General features: G+C 35.6%; 1 protein-coding gene across 1 annotated transcript in view; it reads right to left on the bottom strand.

The window, feature by feature from the left end:
• The window catches only part of LOC126470549 (uncharacterized), a 70,632-nt gene extending 53,410 nt beyond the window's left edge, over window positions 1-17,222 (bottom strand). Inside the window, exon 1 of the mRNA XM_050098486.1 lies at window positions 16,979-17,222. The gene's annotated coding sequence lies outside the window, so the exon portion shown is untranslated. The remainder of the gene's footprint in view (window positions 1-16,978) is intronic.
• Window positions 17,223-20,238: the final 3,016 nt, after the last annotated feature.

Raw genomic sequence — 20,238 nt, 5'->3', positions numbered from 1 at the left:
CATGTCAGGGTGTTGGTGGTAATATTACCATTTAGCCACAAGAGCAAGTTTACAGCATCCATATGAAAATCACCTTTTTAACTCCAAAAGGTCTGCTTACATTTGCCTATACTCATGTTCCAGGAATACAAACATCCTATCTTATGAAAGATGAGATATAATAATTCACAAATATGTTACAAAAACAATATGAATCTGGTTTTACCATCCCTGGGACAGTGTTTCATAATCTACTTAACTCATACAATTTAATCTTTGAGCTCACAGCACGGCCCCTATCACTATTAAAGAAGAACATTCATCACAGTTATCTATGATAACAAATGGTGGCTTGGAAAATGTTTTTGAGATCAGTGAAGAACTTAGATATACAAAAGGTCAAATTCATGACAGCAAGCGGACCTATCTCAGTTTTTCATCGTCACTTCATGCTGAGGTTTAGTGCACTAAACAGAATGTACGTCCTTCTGATTTTTTATGTCTAGAAATATGATAGTAGGCATTATATGAAAAAAATTAAGATGGTGAAACTCATGATGTCTGTGAAAAGAATTTCTGAAATTTACAAATAAAAATTTGTAGAAATGACTTTCATTACAGAATTGTAAACATTTGTCTGCATAATTCCTGCATTTTAATAACTGTCTATCATAGTTGATCCTTTTATATTTCCAGTGACTCTTAACTGAATAAAACTGATTCACTAATAAAAAGGTTAATATGGTTCCAACTTGTCACTCAATGCCAGTGGGTCAATCCATGCCAAGTGGTCCAATAAAAAAATAATTGGTTACTTGACCATCTCAGAAAAATTTTATATTTGCTGGGTGAATTCCCCAATGTTTAGTAGTCACAAAAATATGTAAAAAAATTGTTTATTATTTTGAAGTGGCAGCCATATTTGTTCCAGGCTGCTTGCATTTTTCATATTTGCAAGCATCTACATTTTTTATAGTTATTCAGTAGTGGATTGTCCTAAGCCTTTAAGGTAAAATGCATTTAGTTCAATACACACTGGGCTACAAATCATCAGCATTATCACTTAGCTGAATGTATTCTTTAATATATTTTTAACAGTTGAAAGTTATCAGCCACAAATTAAAAAAACTCAATTTTTGAACAGTAGTTTTCCAAAGAAAGATTAATTTCTCAGCTTTAATATTTTTTGTGCTATTACACTGTATAGAATATTTACTTTTTACGCAGTATCAATGGTGAGCAGTATACACTTAAAAAATTACACTATTTTAAAAATGGATTTTTTTCATTTTGTGGCCTGCAATATCTTTGTTGGGGGACCAGATAAAAATCTTAAAATTTCACAGTTAATAGACCTTTATGATATCAAACTTCAGTATAAATTTCAACTTTGAGATTCAATTGGCAGTTATGGAAAAAAAAATTACAAACACAAGTCAAAAATACATTTTTTAACATCTGCAATATCTAGGCTTATGGAATAAAATGTATCAGTTACAGTATATAATTTAATTACATCTATGATTACTTACTTTTTTTAATGAAAATAAGACTACTAATTACATTATATTGTTCTCATTATTTGTTTTAGTACATTGAGAAATTTGTTCATTCAGTTTGGGTGTTAGATTTTAAGTTCACCCAGTCACAGCTGTAAATTCCATGGGAGACAGCTTCCATTGTACATTTTTAAGTGGCGCCCAAACTTCATGTTTCTCAGTTTTTTTAAAAGATGTCCTTGGTCATGGAGGGCGATACTTTGACGAACCAGTTGTACAAGTTTTTCACACTAATGAAGTTCACTATCAGGCAAAGTTGATCTGATCTCACACTTCAGTAAGTTGTGTGAATGGGGTACTAAACAATTAAAAGATTGAGTGCCTTTAATCTTCTGACAAGAGTTGGACCTTTCCTTCAAGAAACTGTCAGACTTCTTGTATTTCCTCACATTGTACAAAAACATAGGTACTTCCTTTGATATGTTTTTTTTACAGAATTCAAACATTTCTTGATGTGTTATGATTGTCATCGGTCTGCAGCAGACTTGCTTTTGTGACAGCTCGCTTTGTTGTACCCCCAACACCATCACAAGCATTCTTCCCACGGCACAAAGCGAAAAAGTGCCATTCTACATCAAACCCAAAATCTTCTTTATGAAAGGCGATGTTAATAATTTTGTTTTTGTTTTTATATTGACTTGCTGCCCCATCCGAAAAAGTAAATCAGTTTTTTATGGAAGGGTTGTGCTGTTTAATGTACTTTGTTAACTTTAGTTGAAAAATGTGCACTGCTGCAGTGTTGTGTTCAAGGTAGTCACTTATGACACAAAAGCTGTGGCTTAGTAGTTTATCTTCATAATTATAATAGAATACAAATGGATGAACTGTGGCCTGTTTGTTTACCCAGTGGTGCCCTTGCACTTCATCTTGAACAACAAAGGAATAATTTTCCAAACAGTCAGCAAGAACTAAGCATTCATCAGCTGCCAAGGTTTGCTTCTTGTCTTTAAAAATTTACCTTGAGATTTTGCAATAAAATGATGCATTTTCAGATTTTCAAGGTTAGTGGCTAAAACTTCAAAAAAATCTTCTCGTGATTTTATGACTGTCACCATTTCAGTTCTGTCTCGTCTCACCCATTGTTTGTATTTTATAGTGTCAGGCATCAAATCATCTTCAGGTTCTTCAAACATGTCAAGTAAGGCTTGTTTGGCTGGACAATCTTCACATTTTACCTTGATCATAGAATTGCAACTGTCAATATTGCATACTGTAACTTCCAAAAGGTCAATTCTAAGATTGGCCCCATCTATCATCAACTTTACGTTCTGATGATACAAACAAACAAACAAACAAACACAAACATTATGGGTGCCAGATGCCCCTGCAACAATACACCATCTTGGTCTCACTCGCATCTTCCAATTTTAATGTCAGGACTTTTTTTTTAAATTCAGTGAATAGTTCATCTAAATCACACAATATTAACCTTTTTTGTCTTGTGTACCTCAGAACTAATTTCTTTCACAGAAAAACAGTCTCTTTTGCCAGACATCAAATGGCTCTTATTGTCATCATCATAATACTTAATAACTTTATTGACTGTGTTTTCATCTGCCAAATTAGATTCACTTTTCTTTTGTAATGCTGGTAAAATTCCATTCTTTTACTAATTGCCTTGTTAACTTAACAAGACGTTCTGACGCATTAAATTCATCACAAACTTTTGTTCGACTCCAAGAATTCGGCAGTAAACTGATAATTTTGTCCCCTTTCTTTGAAGTACTGCATTTAATTTTTGGTTTTTCTATCAAATCATCATATTCTGTTGGTCAAGTTTTAGAACTTCCATCTGTTTTAGTACAAATTGCATTTTGAAATGAAATTTCCAAATTCTTTTTGACTGTAGCTGCCACTTTCTCAATTTTTGTATTCAAGGCACTTTGTCTTTTATCTTGACTCAGTTTTCTAATTTTACTAACAGGCGATATACCCAGCATTTCACAAGTTGTATCTACTTTCTTAATGGTTGCTGATAAGTCACAAAATTCTGTATCTGAGGTTCCACTATTCTTTCTCTTGTGAATTACAAATATATTCCCTAACATGTTGAACACAATGATTTTCCTGGTATGAGATTGACAAAAGGGCTTTTATTTTTAGAATAATGATCAAATGTTATTTCTCGCAGTCCTTTTGTTATAGGTTTCTAATGTTTCTCAAAAGGGTACCTGCAAGACTGACCAAGAAAGTGATGAAATTTTTTTAAGTATTTCATTTCATGGTACTTCCATGCTGATTTGACCTCTGGGCAGTCTCTTAGGTAAAACAACACTTTTTTCCTTCTTCACTGTAATCTTTGATTAAAGTAATGTCTTTAGGATACACTCCATACACACTTATGACATGCCTCATTAATGATGACACCAACAGAACACTGAGACACCATTTTTCAAGTGCACACTTCAAGAACTTCTACCTAAGGAATTGTGAGTAGACAATTGTTGGTGTAAGGGGGAAGACAATAATCTGACTTGTATATGTTTGCAGATGCCATTGTTAGCCTGCTGAAACAATTACCACACCATTGTTTCAACAAATAATCATTAGCTAGTGTAATGTGGTGTGTTACATTATGCAATTGGTATACTTTATTTGATTAGCCTACCAGATATCGCAGATGTTAAAAAACATATTTTTGACTTGTGTTTGTAATCTGTTTTCCATAACTTCCAAATGAATCTCAAAGTTGAAATTTATACTTAAGTTTGATATCATAAAGGTCTATTACCTGTGAGATTTTCAGATTTTTATCTGGTCCCCCAACAAAGATACTGCAGGCCGCAAAATGGAAAAATTAAAAAATCCATTTTTTAAAATAGTGTATTTTTTAAGTGTACATTGTTCACCATCGATACTCTATAAAAAGTAACTATACTATACAGTGTAATAGCACAAAAAATATTAAGGTTGAGAAATAAATCTTTCTTTGGAAAACTACTGTTCAAAAATTGAGTTTTTTTAATTTGTGGCTGATAACTTTGAACTACTAAAAATATATTAAAGAATGCATTCAGCTAAGTGATGATAATGTTAATTTGTAGCCCAGAGTGTGTTGAACTAAATGAATTTTATCTTAAAGGTTTAGGACAATCCACTACCGAATAATTGTAAAAAATGTAGATGCTTGCAAATATGAAAAATGCATGCAGACTGGAACAAATATGGCCGCCACTTCAAAATAATAAACACTTTTTTTTTATATTTTTGTGACTACTAAACATTGGGGAATTCACCCAGCAAATATAAAATTTTTCTGAGATGGTCAAGCAACCAGTACTGGACCACTCTGTATGGATTGATCCCAGTTTGTGAAAATGACATTTCAAAATGGCCACCTAACTGTAGTTTTGGTTAAAAATTCTAGAAAAATTATTTTAAACATGTTTCATTATGTACTCCCTTACACCAAATTTCCACAAATATTCGTGACATGAGGACAAGATTTTTTTTTTTTTTTAATTTCTGTAGCTGTTGGAAAGCTCTAAAACTGACTGTGAAGTACTCTGCCTGTAAATACAATGGTGCTTCAACTGCTAGATTGTGCAATTTGAGGGCATATGAAATGAAACCAGTGGAAAGTTACAATGAATTGGGTTTGATCCCCAATCGACCTAGGATTTGTGTGTGTCACCAGTTCTTTCACCTTTGGCAATGTTTGCTTCTGTGGGAATTGCCAAGCTGCACTATGGTTCTCAGTCCACTTTAAACTGCAGATCCTCCCTGTAACTGGCTGGATGAGTCAGTTCAAATGTCAATGGAAGGCAATAACATAACATCTCAAATAGGAACATGCCTAGTACAGCACAATGCTGTTCAAATCAGTCTTCAGATTGATGACAACTCCTTCCACTTCTTTAATTACAGAATCATCAAACTGCAAGAGAGGGTTATACTGTCCGAAGTGTTGCAGAATGGAACAGCAAGTAGCAGGTGAGTACTGATGCTGACACATATGACTCCATACTTTATATGAAGACTGTTTTTCTTTGGTGCATCTACTTTTTAAGAATTCTTTGCAACACCTTTTGTAAATTCACTCTGATTGACTTTTATTAATTGTGCTTGTGTTTATAGCTCTTTGCTTTTCTTTGGTAGATGATCTGATGATGGGCAGTGCCCAAAAGGTTTTGGTAAGTAACAATTTTTTAACAGCGAGTGACGAGTTGATGTGGCAACCTACTCATCATTGACGTAAGTATCCTCAACACTGCAGAATATCTACATCCAGATGGTGAAATAAAGATCTGAAAATCCCTCCTAAATAAGAGTCCTGTGCCATTATCCCTGCACCACCTCACCTGATAAATGATTAATAAAGAAGGAAAAAATCTGGGTTTAGATAGTATCAAAATTCAGAGGGACGAAGACAGGAATCTGAAGAAGCTGTATACATGATTAGAAGTGGCGACAGAGTGAATTGACAGGGAGGGCTGTTTTTACTTATCTGAGGTATGTTTGTGTTTGGCATCGATATAAGGCAGGAAAGTATACCAACCAAATGCAACTGATCCAATTTGAAAGAAAACTAAGTCTAATCAAGAACTCTGAAGACAGTTAAATTATGCAGCTTGATTTGTTTTAGCAATCTAATTTCTCTCGGCTCTATCCAATCAGAGTTCAATTCACAATACTGAAGCAGAGAAAGAGGGAAGAAAACCTTACCTGAAAATGGTTTTAAAGGTTGCAGTGAAACACTCATTTTTCGGGACAATTTGGAGGACAGTGGTTGCTGGTAAATTCAGTGTTATGTCTTTAGAAGGTCAATTCCAGGACAGTACCTTAAAAGAAGACATGGTCAATTTCCTACATTATTCTTGTCCCACTGGAGATGATGCTCCATTTCTTACATGATCTACAGAATATTAAGCCATCAACTTTCTTGTTTCCCTTTGATTAACCATAAATGTCTCCAAGTTTTCTGGTGTATTCTGGCCTTCATTTGATTAACCCTCTTACAATCATTTGGTGATTCCAATTTATCGCAAACCATTTTTCAATTAATAACTTTACTACAAAGCATTAATGTTCCACAATAATATTTATTAGTTTGCTATGAACTGCCATTTGGCTTCTTAGACCATCGTCAGATAACAGAGTCCAAACAAGTTAGCGAGAATTCATAACTGTGCAAAAAATTCTGTATAAAAATTTGTGACATTTTATGACTATATCGATACAATTCCCATGCATATCTAAAGAGATCCTGAACAAGTAAATCTTATATTAAAACTATGTGCATGTGTGTGCCAAAAATGAGTAATGGCACAGGCTGCTATGTCATATAGACAAACTGATGAATGTGATGAACAGACCAAATGAAGGAAGCGGCAGCAAGAAGTCTATGGAATTATGGAAGGGGTGTGTGTGTGTGTGTGTGTGTGTGTGTGTGTGTGTGTGTGTGTGTGTGTGTGTGTGTGTAACAGTTAAAACAAGTTTACTATCTAATGATGAAAGAAATAATGACTGGCTGCTACTTTTATAGTGTTAAAAGCTGAAGTATATTTCCTGGCAAGAACATGTGAAGTCCTAGGCTGGGAGCCCACTTGTTATCAGTGTCGTTTTGTGCTGTCTGAGGTGGACAATGGAGTCCTGTTATCCTGTCTCATTATTATTGACTGTGTGGTCAATTAGTGTAGAACTATAACCATTGTTGAATGTTATTTCTTTAATTATTTTGAATTCATTTTCAAAATCTGGTTTGGTTGGTGGCACAGATAGTAGGTGGTGCACCATGGAGTCAAAGGCCGCATAATTGTGTGTTATGGGATGCTGTGAACTGGGTAGTATTATTGTCTGTTGATGTTACTTTCCTGTATATCTTAAATAAATACTGTTGCTTACTGATGTCAAACAGAGAGGTCTGAAATGTTGACAGCCTTCTAGCAACTCCATTGTAAACTTAGGTAACTCTACAAGTTTGAGAAATGTGAACACTTTTTCAACATATTCTGACTTACAAAGTTAGTTTTGTCAGACGATGTGTCTACAAAACATCTGTTAGCTCATGAAACTAAAAATTATAACTAAAGATATCTTCAATGCTAGTTGTAGGGAGCAAAGAGTGTTGCCCAGATTAAAGAAAAAACTGTCTTCTCAAGATGTGATTGCTACCAATGGTGACAAAGGGAACATTTTAGTGTTACTTAGTAAGTAGAATACATTGAAAAGTGTTTACATTCCTCAAACCTTTTGAGTTCCCAGAGTTACCCAAAGATTCCACAATGAAATGAAGAACCTTATTAAAACCTGTAAATCCATATTTACCGATAGTGATGGCAACCACACATGAATCCAATAGCATCAAAGTTATATGGGTTACCTAAGCTTTACAAAGAAGCTGTTCCAATAAGACTCGTTTCTTTAGTTTCAGCACCTTGCCATAAATTAGGACAAGAGTTTCATTCACTAATTAAAACAAAAACTAAATTTCAACCAAAAAAACTAAGATGTAGCCATTCCATCTAGTGCAATACATGTTTCATTTGTTGTTAGCAGCCTGTTTCCTAATACTCTTGTTGCAGAGGAAATGGAAATTTTAGCAGTATGGCTACATAAAAACACAACAAATCCTGTGGAGACGCAAGATATAAGAATGAGAACTGAAACAAGCTTAGAGCAAAATTACTTCCAATTTTGACAAGCTCTGTAGTCGGTCAGATGGATTAGTAATGAGTTCCCTACTGACTCCGTTATTACCTGAAATGTTTAGGGGTAATTTAGAGCAAACATCTTTAGGTAAAAAGCCTCTAAGTTCGAAAATACAGTATTGGGCTAGGTATAGGGAGCATGTACTGTGCTTGTGGACAGGTACCACCAGACAAATTTTTTCAACATCTCAATTCATGACACAGTAACATAAGTTTACAACACAGTTGAGAGAAGACCTCTCCATTTGACATCAGTAAGATACAGCATTTATTTAAGACGTAACCCCAACAGACATATTTTAAAAATGAATTCAAAATAATTAAAGAAATAGCATTCAACAATGGTTATAGTCCTACACTAACAAGACAACATACTCGGCAAAAATATCCACCTTAGATCGCACAAAACACTGACAACAGGTGGGCTCCCATGCTATATGTGGGTAGGACTTCACAGGATTTTGCCAGGAAACAAAAATCCAGGAAATATACTCCAGTTTTTAACACTATAAAAGTAACAGCCAGTCATTATTTCTCTCATCATTAGATAACAAGCTTGTTATAACTGTTCCATACCCACATTCCACAGATTTCTTGCTCCCATCTCTTTATTCGGTCTATTCGTCACATTCGCCAGTCTGTCCACATGACATAGTAGCCTGTGTCATTACTCACTTGTAGAGTGTTTTTCGTTTATACATTTATATAGTTTTAATATCTAAATATACTTACAGTAGAATTTATTTGTTCAGAGGCTCTTTAGATATTACATTACGCTTGTTTTACACATCAATGTAGTCACTAAATGTTTCGCATCTTTGTACAGCAATTTTTGAACAATTATTAATTCTCTTGGAAGTTGTGTGGACTATCCATTTCATATTAAGTTACCTCACAATGGCCAAAAAAATCTAAAGCCAGCCCATAACAAACTAATAAATATTATCGCGCAACATTAATACTTCTTATTCAAATTATTAATATGTCTGTGTTCTTCCAAGAACCAACTGAATGTCCCATAAATATCATTTACCAATCCCTTATACTTCAATTAATTTCTATTTGTGCTCTTCTAACCCTTCACACACTATTTATGGTAACTGACTACCATCTGATATCATAAGGCACGTGTCAAGGTAATGTGATGTAAGTGTTAAAATAGTCAGATGCTACACAAAGCATTTTCTACATGTGAGCCTTCCTGTTACCTACCATGACATACTCTCTCCTGCATGAGATCTTGAAGACTTGTCATTTTCACAAAACATCACTATGTCTTGTTTCACAGTTTCAGGTTACACCTTTAGACCACACCTGCATTCAAGAGACGCGATTATACCACTACTGTCTAACTTATCCTGCTACAGTACCACGTGCTCTGCAATACCGAAAGTACTCTGGCAACGCTCCAATGAAGGTGGAGCATTTGTTGAAAACCTGAATCTTCTCACTGCAAGTGTAACTTCTACATTTCTGAATGAGGAGCTCCATTACATCAGAAAAATGTCCGAGCTGTTCATATGGGTACTCCACAGAGTACAGGGCATTAATAGTTCTCCATTTCTTCCCAGGATATCAAATCATATGAAGGTTTTTTTGGAACACATGTACAGTACAGGTAAGACAGTTCAAGGAACACAACCGCACCAACCACACATTTCTAGTCAGTGATACTAGCACCTTTATAATGAAGAAACTTTCAACAGATTCAAATAGGACCACTGTTGCTATGGCAACTTATGAAAATGCTTTGTTGAAACAGCTGCACCAGGGAAAAGATGTGGCTTTCAAATATGACAAAAACTGGTACATAGGGTAAATTTCCCAGATATCAAATGAATTTAGAGATGCTGAGATTAACTGTACATATCCAACTGAATCAAAATTCCTTTCACAGCACAGTAGGAAAAATGCTGTTTAGGTCCCCTATTCCAATGTCATATATAAGGTGGTGTCCCATCATTAAAAGTGTCACAGTGCACTGCTGTAAAAATGTGACAAGTGCTGTAAGATAATTCTCTCATATTTAACTGAATTTATTTTATTTTTGGATTAATATTTCAAAGATAGCAATGTTACATGCAATGTGGAAGAGTTTTAAAAATACACTTTCCTTCTTTATATTTTAATTTGTTTATGAAACTGTTCTTTGCAGAATCTTTATGTCAATAGATACCGGTATACATGTAAAAAATTATTGATGTCTCATTATTGCTTCCCTCTTTTCTTTTATTTAACTAAAGTGGTCTTTTTAATTTACAGTAACAGAATAATAATACATCACCATATTTGTGTGCCCAGCCTGTCTTGCATTTCTTTACACTGAAGACATTCAGCAGTGAAATAAAACATATATTAGGAAAAATGATTGATAACTGTTTTCAGTTTTCACCTGTTCACAGTTCTCATCTACAGGTGAAACACAAATATTTAAGGACAATTATACAAGCAAATACACTTAGTTTTTATTTGCCCATTCCATGTAACACTGAATGTGAATGGCATGCTAATGAATAAAATGAGTAAGCATATTTTTCCTTACACTTACAATTGCTGCCAGATATGTGAAAATGTCAGCAAAAATTCAAGTTGAGAGCCAATTGTCTACGTAACACCCCCAGGACTTTGAAGTTAATCAAATTTGACTTTTTTTCCAAAGGAGCCACCTCTAAGTGCAGGTAGTGACTGTTAATTGCTAGGCCAAATGCTTTTCATTATTACTTATACTTACTACCAGTACTAAAGATTTACAGTGCACATGCAGACGTCTGTGCTGTTTCCCTGGGCAAAGTACCTTTTTTTAATCCAGATTTTGAAGCATGGCATGGAAATGATGTATCCTACTTTTCATTCGTCAACATAGTGGTCTACATACTAGATGTATAGAAAATGGATGCCTGTAAGTCAGCTCATTACCAAGTACCAATCTCTGAGATTAGGGAAACTGTTGCCTGATCAATGACTCTGCACACATCCTTGTGTATTCAAACCTGAATTTATCAAAGTGGTCAGAGTTAGCACAGTGCTATTTGGCAGTTTTACTATTAAGACACATAGGTATCCACATACCAAATATGACTAAATCCCCCCCCCCCCCCCCCCACAAAATGAGATTACACGGAATGACCCCCTTGCCTCAGATGCTAATGCAATATTCCAGTACACCTCACAGATCAAAAGTTTAATTCCTGGTCTACCACACAGGTTCAATCTGTCAGGAAATTTCAGGCTTTATAGCTTATTCATACAGTAGTCCCAGTAGTGTAATAAGTCTACTGTTGAAATTGATTATCTGTTGTCAAAGTCTTATTTATTTTTGTATTGGCTAACGCGCCATTTTATTTCTATATACTTAGTACTAGTCCCACGGAATAAGGAAACATCTATTATGACTTCACAATGACAATCAGTTTATATTGCATGTGGAAACACAAAAAAACCTAAACCACGAATGACAAAAAGGAATTTGAACAACATATTTTCATACTAACCCAAGATTTCAACTGTTGCATAAACAGACAAAAACGAACAAGCTTCAACACGGCAGTTCCTATGAAAGTATACAATGTTTACACAGGATGTTCACACGTTACTTTATATATTTCATAATTTAAATACTTCCGAAGTGTAAGTTGTATCCCAAGAATTAAATCAGAGGAAACAATTCAACAAATGAAAATGCGTTACTCTGAGGAATGCCAGAAATAAATTTCTATTTAATAAGCGATGCAGATGACACCTCAATCTTATTCTGTAGTAGAAAATGTAGGAAGCTAGAACCTTTTGATGTAAGTGATGTAACAGAATTAATAAAATACTTCATCCATCAGGGCCTTTAGGTAAATGTCATCAAATCACAATTACTGGTATTTAAAACAGGCAGCCCTCAATACAACACTGTAAATAATGTATGTAACATCTCATAAACACAAAGCATATCGACTTTTTAAGAGGAAAAATCTGTAGCGGCGTATATCTCCTTAGCCAGTTGGAAAAGATAGTTACTAGACGACATTAAAAACACTGTACTTTCAAATGATTTGCCCCTTTTGTAGCAATGAAATTGAGTTATAGTAATGTATTGCTGATGTACACTTAACAATGTTTGTGTTGAATTGGAGAGCAGTAAGACTTACACATATGGGACGGGCTGTAGTAGAGATACATGTCATGAAGTGTTCCTGCAGCACAAGTACTTGATGTATTTGTACGCATATTAAAATTAGTTGCAGTTTCATGTTTTTCCCAAATGAAGTTAACAGGTACAATGTAGTACATGATCACAACACCTGGACAAAATTTAACTACACTCCCAGAAGGGAAAAAAATTAAAACTGAGACTGAAGCCTACACATTAATGGTTTGATATGGTTTAACAAACTACAAAGGTCTCTGAGAACATGTAAGGGGAATGACTATCACAAAACTGAAAACTTTCCTGATAGAAAAATATTTATTTATATTCAATGTTTGAATTCAATGCTTATGATATGAATCAGAACCATATCAGCTATAAAGTAATTAATGTTATAAAATAGATATAATATGTAACAATTGGAATATGTAACATGCTTTGTAAGTGCAATTTTCATATTATTATTTCTAACATTTGCAAAAACAATCATTGTGATAGCCCCAAGCAAAGAAAATGTAAATAAATAAAAGTTCCTTAAATGAAAGTCATATTTTAAAATATGATTGCTTAGAACAAAACCAGAAAACTGTTTCAAAAACTATAGGCAACATTCCACAAGCTGACCAAGTCTTCAAATTTGTCATCACAGTCAACTGAGAATCAAATTAAATATATCGGACACAATATGCAGAGACATTTAATTATTGGGAACACAAAGTTTGTTCACTTGAAACCAACAAAACTGGTAATAACAAATATAGCACTACTGTGAAAACTGCCTACAAAGTAGACACACATTAGAAAATCTGTATTAGAGGAACAAAAGGCTTAAAAAATGTGGTGAAAGGAATATAAAAATACATTATTATATCAAAAATTACTTCTAGGGCAATTAGTCACAGTAAAAGCAAAAATTGCTGAACAGTTTTCTTCTTAATGCACTTTTCTGATACCACAAAAGTAGTATTAGTACAAGTTCATATGACAATTAGCTTATCAGATTTGATGTTGAAAGAATTTATGATGAAACAGAAAACATTATTCATATAGTTAAGGGAGAAGAAAATTTAACTGTGATGGGGGGACCCGAATTCAGCGTGGGGGGGGGGGGGGGGGGGGAGGGGCGGAATAAACCGAAGGGCAGGAATGAAAAAAGGGAGCTGCCTGGTATAATTTATAACAGAAAAATCTTGTAAACTTCATTAACACTTGGTTCAAGAATCATGAAAGAAAACTGTGTATGTCAAAGGGACCTGGGGGGACAAAGATTTCAGACTGTTTACATAATAGCGTGACATACTGAGGGCAGCCGGGGATCCCATACATAAAAACACAAGGCCTTGAAGAAATTCTTGCATTACAAAAGAGCAACAAATGAAGAAGCTAAAAAGAATACCAACATCTAAAAACCGAGAATCATATAAATTGTAAAATAGCTAAGCAGGCACTGGAGAATAAGTGCAAGGTTGTAGAAGCATGAATGACTAGGAGAAAGACATACCACCTATTTCGAATACTAGAGAGATCTATTGAGGAAAGAGAATCAGCTGTATGAATATCAAGAGCTCCGATATGAGCCAGTACTAGGAAACGGAGGTTACACTGAAAGGAATCCAAAAATAGCCTATACAAAGTAAATGAACTTCAAAAATTGTTATGGAAAAAGAAGAGAATTCCTCCAAATTACTGAGATATTTGGAGGAGCCAGCAATACCAAAACTATTCACCAGGTGTGCAAGGTATACAAGTGAAGCAAAATACTCTCAGACTTCAAGAAAAATGTAATAGTTCCAATTCCAAAGTAGGCAGGTGCCGATAGGTGTGAATATTACCAAACTGACACTTTAGTAAGTCATGGCTGCAGGTCACCAACAGGAATTATTTACAAAAAGATTGCTACGATATAAAGCTGAACTCGGGGAAGATCAGTTTTGGTTCTGAAGAAATTTCTGAACTGATGTACTAACAGTGTCCCTACGAGAAGATACACAACAAAAATGCAAACCAACATTTATGGCATTTGTAGATTTAGAGAGAGCTTTTGACAGAGTTGGCGGGAACACACTCTTCGAAATTCTGGAGGCAGCCGGCACAAAATACAGAGAATGAAATGTTATGTACAATATGTTGTACGAGCTCAATGACAAGAAGGTAGGCCAAGTTGAGAATGGAGTGAGACAGGGTTGTACCCTAGTCCTCACACAATTCAATTTGTGCAATGAGCAATCAGTAAAGAGAGCCAAGGTGGAATTTGGGGGGTAGACAGAAGCGTCCGATCCAACGCGTCGGCTTTGACCCGTGACGTAAGGGTGTGGTCGTGTGCGACGTCATGACGGCGCGGAGTTTGGTTTGAGTGTGGCTGTCTCCAGTTCCGTTATATCTTATTTTATTTTCTTTTCTGATCTGTTCATTCTATCTCGTGAGATTTTTTTTTAATTTAAAAACACTTATTACTTATTTTAATTATCTGTTTCCTCGAATTTCTGTTTTAGTTTATTATATTTATCTTTCTGATCTGTTCTTTCTATTCCGTGAGATTTTTTTTTTTTAAAAAGACAAAAAACACTAATCAGCTACTGAAGCATCTTTATCTTCTATGGATTGCAGGGGTTACGACCCCTGGGGAGGTGGGTGGGTATTCATGCATGGCTGTCTTCACTTACACGATGTAGCTACGCAAGGCGTCTAAATTTGTTTATATTTAGTTTGCCCCCCACCCAAAACACCCCATTTCCCGCGCTTGTCCCGTTAGTGTCATTAGGCTTCTTGTGGAAAGTGTGTGTGTGTTTGTTTGTTTTTGTTCCCGCCATATTTGTGACGTCATGGGTCAAAGCAGACGGGTGGGATCGGACGCTTCCGTATTTCCGAATTTGGGAAATGGATTTAAGTTCGGGAAAAAGAAATAAAAACTTTATGAGGTTTGCCAGTGGCACAGAAGTTGAACAGAATGGACAGTGTCTTGAAAACAAGCTATAACATGAATAATAACAAAAATTGAACAGGGGTGTTGATGTGTATTCTAGTTAACTCAGGTGATGCTGAGAAAATTCTATTAAGAAATGAGACACTGAAAAGTAGTCGATGGATTTTGCTGTTTGGGCAGCAAAATACCAATGAAGGAGAAAGTAGGGAAGATAAAAAAAATGCAGATGCAGATACCTGAAAAAGATAAATTCATTATCATCTAATAAAAATGTGAGGGAGAGGGAGGGAGAGCTGGTACAGGATAATTTCATTTGTTTTTTATTGTAGTAAACATGAAGTTCACACATTACAATCAATCTAGTAACAACAATGAGGTGAATCTTAACATAGGGAAAATAAGATACAACTAAAAAGTCATACAGTGCCCACAATTAAATTATGAAAGGTATCAAATACAGACTAATAACAATACTTACAATTAGAAATCATCAAGGCAATAGGTACATTTTAATATAAACGAGCTCTTGAGCTTGGCTTTAAATTTTTAACCTTCAATGTCTTTAAGGTTTTTTGGTAATTTATTATAAAAGATTGCTCCTTTCACGTATGGGCTGTTTACACTTCAGGTAAAATTACTTCTTATTCTAAAAAAAATAATTCTTATGCCAATTGTTTTATTAATATACTTGATTAATAACAAGAAGGTATTTTTGGTTCTCTTTTATCAGCATAAGGGTTTGATAAACATAGAGTGCATATAATGAGATCAATTTATATTCCATGAATAATTCTTTACATGGCCTTCTTGTATCCACATTGGCAACCAGCCATATACTTTTCTGCATCAAGAAAAATAGTTGTGAATCTGTGAAATGTGGTTCCCCACAACACCCAAACCATTCATACTGTAGAGATAAATTACCCCAAAATATATCACCCATAAAGTATGTGTGTCCAAATAATGGGAAAATCTTCTTAGCAAATATGGACCACTTAACATCCTTGAGCATACATGATCAATACATTTGTTCCAAGTAAAATCTATGTAAAAAAAATCCTGAAAACCTACAAAAAATTTTGCTATCAAAACTTACACGATTATTTACATCTGACAAGGAACATTAATTTCTATGCCAAAGTTAACTACCTCACTTTTGCTTATGTTAAGTTTAAAATCTATTTCCGTGAAGAAATCACATGTCTTCCATAGGCCCATGCACATACCCGCCACCTTACAACCGAAGCCACGATTGTCAAGTGCTACATGCATAAACTCCACGGCTGCGAATATTGTGCTTCGACCCACACGAAAGCCATGTTGGAAATCAGCCATTGAGTCCCCTACATGTAAACTGATCATGTAATTTAAGAACTAATATTTTGTATAATCACTGAACTCAATGTAAGCGATATTAGCCTACAGTTTTGAACGCCGGTTCTGGTTACCTAAATGTAAAGAATACGAGGCAGGTTAATAACAAATGAGTGGGGTACTGTGCTGAACCTGCCCATCAACAGCATCTCAATTATCACATCAGGAGATTTCAATAATCAGATGATGCTGGCCATAAACGAGACGTAAGTCAGTGAAAAAAGTGGTAATCAAATCACCATGGTATGACAATACTTCTTGCTAATATCTGTGATTCACATGGGAAAAATACGTATCTCCACATTTTAGCAACACTGAAATGTAAAATGGTTAGAGAATTGCCATGGCGATAACTTACCTGCACAACAATCCGGATTGTGGATTTGGCAGATCGAAGCTCCGGGTATCGGCGTTCTTCTGATGGCGTCAAGCTTTAAAATACATTATGCATACCAGCTTAAATAGCTGAGCCGGCAGCTAAGCGTCGCACAGCTTCATTATAAATGTCTCTCCCGTAAAGAATTTCCCATGTAAGCCTCAACTCGCTTGCGAACGTAAACAAGCACCAATCTGCTACAGCCCAGCCCCAACTTCCAATGGCGCCGAACCAACTTTGTAACTGAAAACACACCCTCTGGTTTCAGGAAATTTCCGTTAGCGACATTGAGTAGCAATGTCTCTGGAGCGAGTAGATATTGATTTTGTGTTGTCAACATTCGATGCCAACGTGGTCACGTGATCGCGGGACGACGTAGATTTGTCCACAATACGACCTATAAATTTTGAATGTCATAATATCGATAGCACAGACAGATTCCCTTCATAGATGCTGTGGTTTTGCTATAGGCTCTTGTAGAAACGATAACAATTTGCATTTGATACCTGGAATAGACTAGGCTCTTAGGTTTAAAGAGCAAAATGAGCGGACATTTCAGTTTTATGGACGTATCACAGCTCAGATGTCCCTAATTCCTTTCTTTTTTTTCTTGGGGTCAGCCACAGTTAGTTTTGATCTGGTCGAATATATTTTTTGTGACCGCAAAACAAAATGACAACAGTAAACCAGAGCATTTGAAACTGTCTCGAAAACACTGAATTTGGCCACAATGCGTGGCGATGATACATCCTACTTCTTCATTACCTTTTCTCGATTTTTCGTGTATTTTTTTCGTCGACTAAGTCATAATTTTGCCTATTGGTAGCTCTCTGATGTATATATTTAGCGCACTCTGTCTACAGGGTCCGACTACTCGGTAAAATAAGTAACAAATGGAGAAAAATCAAGCAGCCGTTCAGTATGCTACGAATATTAAAAATATGTATGACATGTTTCACTCGCCAGGGCACACGTACACGGATAGAGAGAGAGAGAGAGAGAGAGAGAAAATAGTTTACATGAATTTGCAATACAGTTAGTCGTCCCTTATAAAATTTATGTTGAGTGGGCAGTACGATATGATACATGAAGAAGTTAGCTGCCATCTATTGTGTTCATATTTTATGTTTGTTAATCAATAATGGTAGCCACAGTAAACAGAAGGCAAAACCCAACAAAGCAGCTAAATCAGCACTAAAATGTGTGCACTATGTGTTTGTGTGTTGTTTGCTCCTTTCTGTTCCCCACTGTTATGAAACATATTTAATCTGTTGACTTCCTACTGACTTATCTGTAAAACAGAATATAGAACCTAGGTCTGTGGCTGTTAGTGTTGTAACACAAATAAACAAATGCAGTAATCTGTACCCTTATCGTACAGAAAATGTATTTAAGATACATGCTCTAATTTCACTCAACACTGCAGTTCATATTTTGTATCTTTATACACTTCATTTCGCATAGCAATTAGCACATTTCTTATTTACTTTCAGTTCTCTGTAGTGTAAAGGATATACACACAGAATTGTGCCATTTTTCTTTTTTATTGTGAAAAACATCCCTTCAGACAAGATTGAAACATTTCTCTTTTGCATAAAATATATAACTGATTCTTCGTATTACACAGTACCATTGGTATGAATATTTCGGTGTCAAACAAACTGGCCATACATCACGCAGATGTGAGCTACAACCTAAATAATTTTTTTCAGATATCTGACCTCGTTTGTGCAAGAACAGTCAATGGAAACAATATCCAAGTCATCATCGAAAATCTGCCACGAAAACAAAGTATAATAATAAAATAAAAATTAAGAATACAAAAAAAGCATAAAATCCACAAGTATAACTGGAGTGGACGCGGCGAAAATTTAACTTTGCAACCTTCTTCCCTAGAAATCTTGACGTGCCGTGACGTGACGGTAATTGACGGCTTCTGTAAATGCTACCATTTGAAATGCATTTTGGAATGCTTGGCGTGACGTGATTTGGCGTGTGATGACGTGACGTGACGCGACGACCAATGTGAATTGACCTTACACAAACAGCTTCATCTTAGCGACAATTCTCCGGCAAAAACAACAGTTAGCGAAGAACAAGTTCTATGATTAGCTCAATTTATACTCCACTAAATATTTTTAATTCGTCACTACAGACATACCATGTGTGTCAAAGCTAAAACTTAGTTATGTTTCAGAATTATTCTAATTTTGACTATTTAACACGTCACAAATGTTTATGGGTAAAATTAGAAAATAATGGAAAAATGTTTGATCGTGAACCAAATGGTGCACGTCAGTGATAAAAGTATAAATAACATTAGGGAGAAGCAGGAGGTACCAAACTGGAATAATGTAATATATACTTTCAGCAATGGTGAGGAAGCTTTTGGTAGCTTTATTACTCCTCTAACTGAGATACCTCCTGATAAATTGTTACCAAACGAAAAGAAACTAAGCAAGCAAACATGGCCAGACCATTCTACATAGGTGGTTCACACCGCACTTACAGAAGCTAGGATTGACGGTTTTGATCAGCCATGATAAGCAAAAAGTGAAAGAGTTGATAAAACAGCATATACACAGAAGGAAAAAAATCCCAACATCTACATCTGAAAAACGATGTCTATTTAAACTTCGCGACACTCGCATAAGAGTGGCGCTAGTAGTGCTACTATGAGGATACAAATCAGGTTTGGTTTAAATACACACTGTCACATGAGCGTTAATTACCTTTGAGATTGATGTTGTTGAGTTGACGTTAGTCAAGACTCCCTTTAAGGCGACAAAGACGCCATTATCAATACCTCATTGAGTTTGAACTCTGTGAAGCAGGATGTTCCTTGTGCGAAACTGCAGAAAGACTTGGCACGAATGTAGCCACCTAACATGACTGCTGGTAGCAGTGATCACGAGAATGTACGATCGCTAGAAGGCAGGGCTCCAGACGGCACTACTGAGAGGGAAGACGATTGTGCTCGGTATGTGGCTCGAGAGCATCTTACTGCGCCTACAACAGCAATTTGAGCAGCAGTTATCGCAAAAGTGACGCTCCGAACTGTTACAAATCGGTTGCTTCAAAGACAGCTCCGAGCTAGACAGCCTGTAGCGTACATTCCACTGACCCGAAATCACCGCCATTTGCGACTTTAGTGATGACATGCGAGAGTTCATTGGAAGGCAGGGTGGAGGTCTGTTGTGTTTTCTGATGAAAACTGATTCTGCCTCAGTGCCAGTGATGGC

Source organism: Schistocerca serialis, chromosome 3, assembly GCF_023864345.2.
Source record: "Schistocerca serialis cubense isolate TAMUIC-IGC-003099 chromosome 3, iqSchSeri2.2, whole genome shotgun sequence".
Classification (NCBI taxonomy): Eukaryota; Metazoa; Arthropoda; class Insecta; order Orthoptera; family Acrididae; genus Schistocerca; species Schistocerca serialis.
The sequence above is the reverse complement of the archived record's forward strand: the minus strand, read 5'-3'. Positions and strand labels throughout refer to the sequence as shown.